The sequence below is a fragment of the Crocodylus siamensis genome, chromosome 11 (assembly GCF_052110815.1).
Source record: "Crocodylus siamensis isolate JL-2025a chromosome 11, ASM5211081v1, whole genome shotgun sequence".
In the NCBI taxonomy this organism is placed as follows: Eukaryota; Metazoa; Chordata; order Crocodylia; family Crocodylidae; genus Crocodylus; species Crocodylus siamensis.
This window is the reverse complement of record NC_143405.1, coordinates 31,090,738-31,103,770: the sequence shown is the minus strand read 5'-3', so window position 1 is coordinate 31,103,770 and position 13,033 is coordinate 31,090,738.

The following is a 13,033-nucleotide window of genomic DNA, read 5'->3' as shown; positions in this document are numbered from 1 at the left end:
AAAGTAACCAAGCATCCTGTAAAAGTACTGGACAATTAAATTACCTCTTCCATCTGTCTCTGTCTGGCAGGGATGCCGCCATGTACCAGGACTTACATTTCAGCCAGGAGCGGAGAGAGACACAGAGCTGGTGGGACGCTGCCCAAGTTCAAAGGTGTGGAGGGAAGATAGGCCATGCCAAGCCCTGAGTGGGAGGAGCCAACATGGCAACAGCGCATTCAGCTGCAGCAGCGTGGGCACATTTTATGGTTGTGTGCCTATGCTGGTTTTCTAGCTGGCCCTCCGAGGTGGAAATAAAAACCCCACTGGCCGGCACTTGGAGAGGACTGGAAGCGAGTCCTCTAGAAGGCCCAGAGTGGCCAAAAGCATATGACTGGCCTGACAGGGGCGAGTGGTGGCAATGCGAGGAGGGGGAGTGCCCTGGCAAAGCGGGCTCGGCAGAGCCTAAACTCTTCCCTTGGACAAGACCATGGATCCCAGATGCAGCCAGTGGAGATTGGGACAGTGGTCAGCCTGAGAAAAGAGAAAGAAGAAAACAGTCTGACACTGTGAGTAGGCATTGGGAGAAGAGGGAGAGCGCCTGAGAGTAAGGCATCCAGGGGCAAATAGGAAGCCAAACAAGGCTGACATGAGGCCTGAACCAGGACGGTATGCCAGCCGAACTGGACTACGGCTATATAAGGGCTAAAGCTCTTACCATGGTGAGTGGACCTTGTCTCAGCCGCAGCCAAGGAGCAACATCTCTGGTTGGCATAAGGCAGGGTGTAGGGGAGGCAAAGCCCCAAAATGGGGGTCCAGGCAAGAAAGCCAAAGGAGGGAAACAGGAGAGGCAGAATTTAAAAACATCCTCCCAACAATAACTGGTAACAACAAGACATAGCAGGAAAGAATCCCTGGGGACCCTTCAAGGTATCTGACTGGAAGGCAAGCTGATGTCTCACAAGGAGACAGCTGTGCCCAAATGGCCAGAAAAGGCAAAGCACTCTAAATGAATATCACAGGAGGTTACACTTTGGAATTGTGAAATGTCCTGTCAGGCAATCACCATGTAAAGGCATACACCCCGACATCCTCCTGACATTCCCTCTTCTCCTTTTATTTTTTATTTTTATTTTTATTCTTTTTGGAAAAGAAAAGTCCTTGACCTTTGGCCTTCTCTTCCTCAGGGGTCTTCCAGGTCTGGTGGTCTCTTGCCTGGGGCCATTACCCCAGACTCTTCCACAATTCACTTTCCGCGCCCGAGTCTCTTCCCTGGGACTTTCAAACTGCGCCGCAGGGAGCCTGATTACCGGCAAGTGCCACTCGAGTGGCAGGGGATTCCCTCAGACGTCAGCAGCTGGGGTGGACATAGTCTTCACAGCTCGGTATCTTGCCTGCCCTGCTTCAGCTATGAAGGCTTCTGGGGGTCCTCTGCTCCCTTTTTCCCTTGGGCAGGCGCCTGACCTCAGTCTGGACTATCTGACCTGCTAGGAAACATCCACAGGAGGCAAAAAGAAGAAAAAAAAAGAAAAAACTCACTGCAGCAGGTGGTTCAGGCAGATCTGCCACCTCCGCCGCTCCCTGGATTCCCCTCCAGTGCCTGACTTCTTCCACCCTCCACTTAAGTCCTGTGCTGAGGGTGTCACCACCTCTTCAGCCTCAGCCCAGCAGCTTACCCACGCTTCTGGTTCCTCGGCTACTCGCCCCTGCTCCTTCGACCCTCTCTTCTGTCTGCCTCTGGCCTCCGGATATAGCCCATGCTGCAGATTGGCCCCAGTTCACTTCACGTGACGTGGAGGTAAAGCTGAGCCGTTGCAGATTGGGAGTTCTCACCGTAGAATAGACATCACTGCATGAGGTGGTTCATGTCCCTGGCCGGGGATACGCCCCCCGGAGAGTGCCCTCTGGGCTCTCACATGCCCTTGTGAATTGTTTGGCTTGCCTAAAATTGACCACATAGTGAGAACCAGTTCACAGTAAGGTAAACATATATTTTATAAACCAGGGGCATTATAAACTTGGGCCTTGGGGCAGATCCAGATGAAAGGGGTTCCTTCCAGGCTGAATCCTAAGGGCTAGCAGCAACTGCAGTGGGCATGGGTCCAGGGGTGGGTAGCAACACAGTGCTGTGTTCGGGCAGCAACATGGGTCCAGGGGACTACCATTGATCACTATGCCCATCAAGGTCCAGGGACCCTGAGTTCTGTGGCAGGCCATGCCCCCAACTTCTGGTAGCCTGCTGGACTACTGGTGGGCCAGATGAAATGGTTCCACAGATCAGATTCAGCCCACAGGCTGCATGTTTGACACCACTGTTATAAACATATTAGCCAACAATTTTAAAGTGAGACAGAAAAAATTGTATACTGACACACTTTATGAAAAAGGTATGTCTTGCATTTTTATCTTCATACACAAGCTTCTGAAGGGAAATGTTGATAATGTAACTTTGTCTATGACATCAGGAAATGCTTCCTTCTACTCTACAACCTGCAGCTTCAATGAGAATTAGTAATTCTGATTGTCCTTTTTGTCCTTTTTCTGTCCTCATGACAAAGACCTAGTCTTGGTCCTTAAGACAAAAGACAAATTTCTATATTGCTTTTATTATTTTTCCTTGTTAGTCAGATTCTACCATAAGTCATGATATTTAGAGCACCATGCCTGCTTTATTGTGTAGGAAATATCTAAATAGTTTTTTTTCTTCCTAAAGAGCAAAATACAGAGCAGTGCTTGCTTAATCCTTCTAAAATTCCACAAGCCTCTTTCGAAAGGGTGTGGGCCGCAGGCAACTCCTTAGCTTGCCACTGGTTTAGACTAGCCCTGACAGGCTATTCAGATAAACATTCACATTTTGAATATAGGCAATTCCCCACTCCATACTTTCACATGAGATTTTTAATGTACTGCTACAATTTTGAGCTTCAATTTCAAAATGGCACAAATGTCCTAACATCCCCTGGAATTCATATCTTGTGCTAAGATCCCTCCTCATTCCAGCATCTAAAGCAAGTCATAACTTGGGGCCATTGTCTCACCAATATATTCCCCATTTTGTAAAACAGCCAAGATTATAGCACAATACCAGATCTCATGCATCACTCCCTGACAACTACAACAAGAAATAAATTAATCTGACAGTGACTGGGAAGGAAACTGAAGTTGTGCAATGAGCTGTCAGCATAAAAAATATTTTGATTTGCAAGGAACATCTTGTAAAGTTACACCTTTGTCAGTCCAGATTGCAAAGTCAAAATCTACATGTTTTCATTGGTGTGGGCTTAAAAAACTAGTTGCTAAAAATCAAGAGTTTAAACTTGATATTACATAAAAATAAGAAGCAGATTATTAAGAATCTGGCCAGGACAAAATAGATTTTGTCTAAACATAAAATCCTGGTACCTTCAGACTCATGGCCAATAAATTCATTGTAATGAAATAAGTCAGAACAGCCTCTGTGCTATAAAAGCTTCCAGCCAAAACTAACTTTTGCTTTTGGGTAGTTACACTACACTTGGGCATCTCACTCTCCAGAGCAGAAAGTTCAAAAAATATTACATTAAATTATTATTAATGACATTAATTTCAGTTTCTGTGATACAAAGGTAATTAAACATACTTTCAGTTAAAAGAACAAATGAGCCAAAGCTGATGTAGAGGACACCACTTGTCTTTCTAATACTTTTCCAACATTCTTGTAAATGTTTTTATTCAGATTGCTTTTGTAGATGATAAAGATTTAAACCTATGTGTTTCTTCTGTTGTTATGAGGCCTCTTCCATAATGCATGTTTATTTCTAAGGGCAGAAGTGCATCCAGGATTTTACAAAGGGGCATGTGGCAGCAGTGACTGGTAGGCCTGTGCAAATAGATTTCATAGACATTAGGGCTGGAAAGGACCTTGGGAGATCATCGAGTCCAGCCCCCTGCCCCAGGGGCAGGAAGTCAGCAGGGATCATAGGATCCCACCAAGATAAACATCCAGATGTCTTTTGAAGGCATTCAGGGTAGGCGCTTGAACCACCTCTGGCGGCAGTCTATTCCAAACCTTGGGGGCTCAGACAGTAAAGAACTTCTTCCTTATGTCCAGCCTGAAATGGTCATGGAGGAGTTTGTGACTGTTCGACTTTGTTATCCCTTGGGGTGCTCTGGTGAACAGACGTTCCCCCAGATCCTGGTAAGCACCCCTGATGAACTTATAGGTGGCCACCAAATCACCCCTGAGCCTGTGCTTTTCCAGGCTGAAGAGTCCCATGGCTCTCAGCCTGTCATCGTAAGATCTGTTTTCCTGACCTCTGATCATGCGCGTGGCTCTCCTCTGGACTCTCTCAAGCTTCTCCACATCCTTTTTGAATTGTGGAGCCCAAAACTGAATGCAGTACTCCAGCTGCAGCCTCACCAAGGCCAAGTACAAGGGGAGAATGACATGCTGGGATTTACCTGAGCAAGATCTGTGGATGCAAGCAAGTGTTTTGCTTGCTTTACTAGCAGCAGTATCGCACTGCAGGCTTATGTTCATCTTGTGGTCAATGATGACCCCCAAATCCCTTTCATCTGTAGTGCTAGCCAGCGTGGCACTGCCAAGCCTATAAGGATGCTGCAGGGTTTTCTTCCCAAGGTGGAGAACCTTGCATTTTTTTGTGTTAAACACCATCAGGTTGTCATCTGCCCATTTCCTGAGCCTATCAAAGTCTGCCTGGATCACCTTCCTATCCTCAGGTTTGGACGCTTTACCCCAGAATTTAGTGTCATCAGCAAACTTGGCCAGTCTGCTTCTGATATAAATGTCCACATCATTAATGAAGATGTTGAATAGTATAGGCCCAAGGACAGAGCCTTGGGGGACCCCACTGGTCACAGGGCACCATGACAATTGACTTCTGTCAACCACCACCCTCTGGGTCCGACCACGAAGCCAATTCCCTAGCCAGCAGATCTTGGTGTGGCTAAGGCCGCAGTTAGCCAGTTTTACTAAGAGGTGATCATAGGATACCAGATCAAAGGCTTTTTTAAAGTCAAGATATATGACATCAATCTCATCTCCCTTGTCCAGGTGAAAAGTCACCTGATCCTAGAAGGAAAAGAGAGTGGTCAAGCAAAACCTACCCACAACAAACCCGTGCTGGCTATCCTGCAGTATGTTGCCATCGGCCAGTCTGTTAATCTTTGATAATCTTTTCTAAGTCCTTCCCCAGCATAGAGGTCAGGCTGATGGGTCTATAGTTTGCTGGATCCACTTTCTTCCCTTTCTTGAAGGGACAACATTGGCCTTCTTCCAATCATCGAGCACTTCACCAGAGCGCCAGGAATTCTTGAAGATCTGTGCCAGGGGCTGAGTTATCATGCTTGCCAGCTCCTTGAGTACCCTGGGGTATAAATTGTCAGGGGCAGCTGACTTGAAGGTGTCGAGTCTTTCAAGGTGTTCCTTCATATGGTCAGCATTAATGGAGTGAAATCTCCCTAACCCAGGCCTCCCTGTCCTGTAATGGGAGGGGTGTCCCATGATACTGGTGAAAAACTGATGCAAAGTACCCATTTAGCAAGTTCGCTTTTTCCTGGGCATCAGTTATCATTTCTCCCATCTAGTTTAGCAGGGGTCCAATGTTACCCTTGTTTTTTCTCCAGCTCCCCACATATCTGAAAAAAGACTTTTTATTGTCCTTGATACTTGTAACTAGTTGGAATTCCATCACAGCCTTGGCTTTCCTGGTTTTCTCCCTGCAGGTCCGGACCAGTGCAGAGTATTCTTCCTTGGAGGTGGATCCAGTTCTCCATCCTTTGTAGGTCTGTCTTTTTAGATGCAGGAGGTCCACTAGTTACCTGGAGAGCCAAGAGGGCTGCTGTGCCCTTTTGCTGCCTTTCCTTGGAGATGGGATAGACTTTGCTTGCACTCCTTTGAGGAGCAACCACTCATTCTAAACTCCCCTCCCCTTTAGGGCCTCCCTGACAAGCCTCCTGAGTTTGTCAAAGTCAGCTTTCCTGAAGTTGAGGACTTCTGTATTGCTGACTGACTTGCCAGCTTTATGTCCTATGGTGAAGGTGATCAGCTAGTGGTCACTTTCATCCAGCTTCCCTTCGATTGTTAGGTTGCTGATTAGGTCATCCCTGGTTGCCAGTATGAGGTTGAGCTGCGCTTTACGTCTTGTCGGCCCGCAGACTTCTTGTGTCAGATAGAGGTCGTCCACGCATGAGAGAAAGCTTGGCGACCACTTGGATTTGGCCAAGCACTCTTCCCATGAGATGTCTGGGTGGTTGAAGTCTCCCATGACAAGCATGCACCAGGAGTGTGCGGCCTCAGCCAATTCCCTGGTGAACTCCTGGTCAAGCTCTTGATCCTGGGTCGGAGTTCTGTAGTAGACTCCCACCATGGTGTCCCCTGTGCTGTGTTCCCCATGGATTTTAACCCAGAGGGTCTCCTCTGGGTGCCAGTGTTGGCTTGCAGGGACATGTAGCTTTCCTTGACATAGACAGCTACACCTCTTGCCCTTTTGTCCACTCAATCTCTCCCCTACAGAGTATAGCCATCTATACCGGTGGTCTAGTCATGGGTGGAGTCCCACCAGGTCTCCATTATCCCTATGACATCATAATTATTTGTGTTAAGCAGGAGGACAAGTTCCTCCTGTTTATTCCCCAAGCTTCTGGCATTTGTGTACAGGTAAATAGGGAAGTATTTGATTTGGATTTGGCCAATTCAGAGGACAGTGATTCAATCCAGAGATTTAGATCATCATCCTGAATTGATTTGGCTGAATTGGCTTCAGAAGATCCAGCGCTGATTCGGAGAGATTCAGTGATTCAGATCAGACAGGGAGAGCCGTGGAGAAGCCCCCATGGCTGCCCTACCCTTCCTGGTCCCATCCCCTGCCTAACCCCATCCTAGTCCTGGCACTTTAAAAAAAAAAAAAAAAAAAAGCCCCACACTCATCAGCTCCAGGAGCGGTGACTGGGGCCTCTGGGTACTCATGGCAGAGCCCACCCCCCCCCGACTCCCAGACAGTTTATGGTGCCCTGCCAAGTGGCACTGCACCCACACCATGGGGCAGCTGGTGTATGGGTGCCAGGTGAGGCAGAGCAATGCCCACTGCCCCCACTGTGTGGGGAGCTTTGCCACAGGCCCTCAGAGGTCCCTATCAATGTTGCCAGAGCCCGTAAGTACGGGGCTTTTTTTTTTTTTTTTTTAAGTGCCGGGAGGCTGGGGCCAGGCAGCGCAGTCATGGGGGCTTCTCCCATGGCTCCTCCATGTGCCTGCCTCTGCCCAGGTCGGGGGAGCCACAGGAGAAGCCCTCCTGGCTGCCCTGCCCAGCTCCATTCCCCACCTGGCCCAGCCAACACGGGTGTTGTGGGGAATGTGATGCAGGCATGGCTCACTCTGGGCAGCAGCAGGGTATAGCCCCTGCTCCCAGCACTGCCACGTCCACATCAGCACTAGGAGCAGGGGCTCTGTCCTGCTGCCACTTGCCAGCTGGCACGATAGGTGCAGAATGTGGGTGCGGCAGCGCTGGGAGCAGGTGCTCTGCCCTGCTGCCACTTGCCCCCTTCTGCCTGAAGCAGGCCATGCCTACATCCTGCCCCCCCCACACCAGCTGGGCAAGCAGCAGCAGGGCAGAGCCCCTGCTCCCAGCACTGCTGTGCCCGCATCCCACCCCCCAATTCCCTCCCCAAGTAACACGCCCTGCTATCCCAACTGGGCAGATTGTCCCAGCCCCAGCCCCAATTCCCTCCCACACACCTGGATGCTTTGAATCAATTTGGAGCTTTTAATTGGTCTCTGTGCCTGTCTGGTCTTGAACATCCGGTCATGTGCTGCGTGGACCCGGATGTTCAGGGGTGTTTGTCTGTCCATCCCTGCTGTCCTGCCAAGTGGATGTCTTTCTCTCATGAAGTCTCTCCCCTATCTTGCCTACCATGACTTTGGATCTTGTTCCAGTGGTGGGTGTCTGACTACCAGGGGTCTCTTGACTATGGGACAGTTGTATGGTGATCTTCTGCATGGCTCCACCTCCCCTCTACCTCGCCCTTACACCATGCCTTGACGGGTTCATGATGTCCTTTGGCCAGTTCCCCAGACTGTTGGGGCTTGGCGTATGCTCGCTGGGATGGTTTTATTGGCCTGCTGGGCCTAACCCTACCTCCACCCACAGTGCCTAACCATTGCCTTGCCTCCCATGTAATCCCTTTTTGGCCTAAGCAACATTTGGGCTCTAGACACCTTGCACTGCAACCCCCTCCAAAAGTGGGAAACAAAAGAAAAGTTATCAACACCAAATGCCAGGCCCTAGATACCCTCTGGAGGCTCAGGTGGCTGCAGCCATGCCTTGTCCCTTGTACCCACAGTGTTGTGGGGGCTAGGGGTTAAGGCGCCCCAACCACCTTTCACCAGGGTGGTAACTGGCTAGCATTTCCTGGGAGCTCCCACACCACTAGGAGGCCAACCAGGCCACCCATCCCCAGCAGGGTGCAGTTTTAGGTCATGCCCAGAACCAAGAACCTCCTATCCATCCCCATCAGCTAATGCTCTTACTTTCTGATTGTTCCTGCTGCAGCTCAGATAAGCAATATTTCCGCCCTCGCTGCCAGCAGCAAACTGCTGTATAGGCAGCCAGTGTTTTAAAATGGCTGCCACAATCAAACACCTGCTGGCTGCTTGATTCAGCCCTTAAAGTGGCAGGCACTGCAAGTGCTCTGCCACACAATAATAACAGGTATTAACTTAATACGCTGTAACCAGTGCTATAGGGCTTTATGCAGAGTGCCTCTGAGGCACCCCTGTAGCCTCCATGCCGCCCTGTAGACACAACCCAGTCAGTCCTCCAGTTTCAAGTTAAATGCAACACAAATACAAGTGGCCACTCTTAACAAAGAAATCTCCCCCACTCTGGGTCTATGCCATCAGTTCCCAAACTGTGGTAGGCCTACCACCAGTGGTACAAAGACAACCTGTGAGTGGTATGCCAAAGGCCCAGGGGAGGGGCAGGGCACACACACACACAGACATCCAGCTTCAGCCTGCTGCAGGTGGCCAGAAATGTGGCTGTGTGCAGCAATGCCCAGCAGGTAAGTGTTTTGGGGAAAGAGGTGGTTTGGCAGAATGAGGCTACTATGGTGAGGGAGGGAGTGGGGCAGGGGTGAATGGGCAGCAGGAGGATGGTGGGAGCCCCAGGTAGCTAATCCAAGGGTGCAGGGGGGGACTCCAGCCCTGTGTGCACCCCGGGGTAGGCACAGGGGGCATCTGCCCCCTGGGTTTGTGCATGGGTGGTGGGCTGCCATTGCCTTGTGGCCACGCACAATGCCATGTGCCTTCTGTACACTTCCTCCCCAGTGGCAGAAGGCACATGTTGTTGTGTGAGGCTCCCAAGGTGCAGAGCCCAGCAGCAGCACTCCTACCCGGCACATAAATTCAGGGGGCAGGTGGCCCCTGTGCCTACCCCAGGGTGGACACAGTGGCAGGGCTCCATGCCCCTGGAAAGGCCCAGGTCATCCCAGGAAGAGCCATGGAAGGTGGGCAGGCTGGGGTACCCAGCAGCACTTGAGGTGGGCCTGGCTGGGCCCATGCAGCTCTGCAAGGGGATGCTGCCTTGCTGAGGCAGGATGCTGGGCTCGGGGGGGGCTTTTGGCTCTGGGATCAGCCTCCCTGTGCATCGGGCACAGTGCAAGAGGGGTGGAGCCACCCCTGCTGCAAAGGCCTGGCCATGGGAGCTCCCAGGAATTTCCTCAGGGAGTTCCTGGGGCCTGCCCCAGCCTGCCTGAGGCCCGGCATTGCTCACCCACAGCTCCCCTCAAGAGGCTGAGGCCGGGGCTGTTGCTGCATAGGAATGCCACACTGTGGGCTCCTGGCTGGCTCAGCTCTGAGTGCCGCCTGCAGCTGGTATTCCCAGAGCCCACAGAGTCCCTGTTTGCTCTGCACCCAGTACGCACCGGTCAAGCAGGGAGCCCCCTAAGCCCAGCGTCCTGCCACAGCCAGGGGGTGTCCCCCTGTAGGTAGGGCAACTGCACCCCACCGCCACAGAGCTGTGCAGCCTAGGACAGGCCCCACCTCCGATGGTGGTGAACACCCCTGCTGTGGCCCAAGTCTGCAGAGCCCTGGGGCTCCCACTCCCTGCCCGCCCCGGCACTTCCTCTGACTGCCATCTTCCCAAGGGCCCTGCCAGGCCAGCCTGCCCACAGTACCTCCCTCACATCTGCTTTCCCTGTGCCTCTCTCTCTCTCTATCTTCCCTCCCACTCCTCTCTCTCTCTTCTTCCCTGCTTTCTTTCTTCTCTCTCTTCCCTTCTATCCTCTCTCTCCTCTCATCTCTCTCTCTTCTCTTCTCTCTCTTTTCCCTCTCTCTCTCACCTCTCTCTCCTCCCCTCCCTCTCATCACAACATACTTAACAAAAAAGAATACACAAGAACAAAGGTAGTATATGAAGTTTTATATTTCATAGTTTCATAGTTTGTAGGGTTGGAAGGGACCTGAGCAGATCATCAAGTCTGACCCCCTGCCATGGCAAGAAAGAGTACTGGGGTCAAATGACCCCAGCAAGGTGTTCATCTAGCCTTGTCTTAAAGACCCCCAAGGTAGGAGCCAGCACCACTTCACTTGGAAGTTGGTTCCAGATCCTAGCCGCCCCAACAGCGAAGTAGCGCCCCCTGCTACTATTTATTTTCACCAGATTTAGAATGTTTAGAAAACCTGGTATTTACTGCAAAAAAAACAACCATAAAAGCAACATTTATGATTATTAACTATATTAATATGCAGTGCATCCTGCCATATACTCTTCACCCTAGTTTTGTTTTTTTGGTGTGCCTGCACTCCAGTACCTTATGGGGTACACATTGCATTTTTTTCAGTACTCCGGCCAAAAATGTTACCTACCCCTGGTTTACACTGGGTTTTTTTCCAATTAACAATTGTTTTACATGGTTACCATAGCTGATAAAACAATGTTTTATGATTACTAAATGTTTTGATGTTTTAATACAGGGGTGGGCAATTCTTTTGGGCAGAGGGCCACTTACCCAGTTTTGGCAGTCTGTTGAGTGCCACATGGGTAGCCCCACCCCTTCACAGGTGCCCCACCCCCTGGTCACCGTCTTGGGACCAATGTCCCAATGTCTTGGGACCAATGTCTCAGGGCCAGCACCGGTGGGGCCCAGAGTGGGGCACAGGCCGTCAGGGGTCTGTGGAGCCAGACTGGGCTGCACCAGCAGGGAGGGGGGAGCTGGCATGGCTCCATAGAGCCCATGCCAACTGGGACCCCGCACTCCTGCCACCCTGCTCTGGGCCCCACCAGCACTGGCCCCGAGACACTGGTGTGGGCCCTGTGCTCCCACTGGCTCCCCGCCTGCTCAAACCCAGTGCCCCCTAGCCCTGCGGTACAGGCAGGGGGCAGTGCACAGCCCTCATCCCCTGCTTGCCAGCAGGGAAGAAGCTGGTGCTGAACATGGCTGAGCATGGCAAAAAGTGACCCCTCGCCTGCCCCATGACCAGTGCCCTACGCTGCAGGCACTCAAAGCCCATGCAGGGCTGTCTGGAGCAGGAACATGCAGCCTCATGAGGGCTGCAGGTGGCTGCAGTGGGGGGTGCTGGCCATGGGGTGGGCGAGGGGCCACTTTTCCTCATGCTCAGCACCAGCTTGTAACCCACCCCACTGCCAGCCTGGCAGTGGGCCTGGGTTACAAGCTGGTGCTGAGCACAGGGGGGGGAGACAGCAGCACCTCCCTGCTGCATGCCTGGCATCCCACGCTGCAGCTGCTCACAGCCTGCCTGGAGCTGCCTGTGCCTTCTCTGGACAACCCCGCACAGGCTGCAAGTGCATGCAGCATGGGGTGCTGGCCATGGGGTGGGTGAGGAGCTGCTTTTCTCCATGCAGGGAAGGAGCCCAGGGAAAAGCTGAATGTGGGGGAGAAGTAGCCCCTCCCCTGCCCTATGTCCGGTGCCCCACACTGCAGGCGCTTGCAGCCTCCATCAGGCTGGAGTGGGCAGCCCCATGCAGGCTGGAAGCAGCTGCAGTGCAGGGTACCAAGCGTGGGTGGGGAGGGGCCGCTTCCCCCCCCGCACTCCTTCCTTGCCAAGGCTCCCCCCCACTTACCTGAGCTCCCCTTGCCAAGGCAGCCACGTGCTCCCAGCACAGAAACCCCACCTGGGGCTTCTGGCTGGGAAGTGGGCCAGGGCTGGGCTGGCCCCACTGTTGTTGGAATCCGCCATGCTTCCCCTGGGTCCTACTGCCCTTGGTTCCTGTCATTTTTGACAGGAACCAAGGGCAGAGAAATATTGATTTTCTACATTTTTTTAGGGGCCTCACAGGCTGGATAGAAAAGTCTTGCAGACTGGATCCGGACTGCGGACCATATTTTGCCCACCCCTGTTTTAATACATATTCTGTTACCTATGTGTATGAAAAATTTGCTGGTGGTACTTAAGGCTGTATCATTTTAAATTGACGGTATGTAGGCTGTCTGGGAACCAGTCTATGCCATTCTACAAGCCTACCCCACTTTGGCCCCTCACCTCACTCTCATGGGTGACTAGGGTGCTTGCCAGGCTGCTTCTACAGCCCTCTCCCTCAGGAGACTCAGGTGACTCCCTTATTAAGCACAAAGGTTTTCCCTTGGGCTTAATGGTCAGCCTACCCCCCCCTGCAGCAGCTTGGCCTAGTTGCTTGCAAACTTTATGCTCAGGCTGTCTGGAATCTGCCCCACAGTCCACTTGTTGCAGTGCAGCTGGCCTCTGCTCAGCTTCCTGCCTACACAGCAAGACTGGCCTGCTGCATCTTTCCCTTAAAGCAGCATTTCTCAACCCATGGGTTACGACCCAAAAGTGGGTCACAAGAAGACTTTAAAGGGTCGTGGAGAGGCCTGAGGGAAATGCTTCAAGGCTGCATGGAGGACAACTGGAGGGGAAGGTGGGTGGGGGAGAGAGACAGAGACACACACACACACACTTGTAGGTCGGGGACTACGTGGGTATGGGTCACACTACAGCAAGCTGATAGTTATGCCAATGGATCCCAGCGTGAAAAAGGTTGAGAACCACTGCCTTAAAGTAACAGAATCCTCTGGCTCCCTG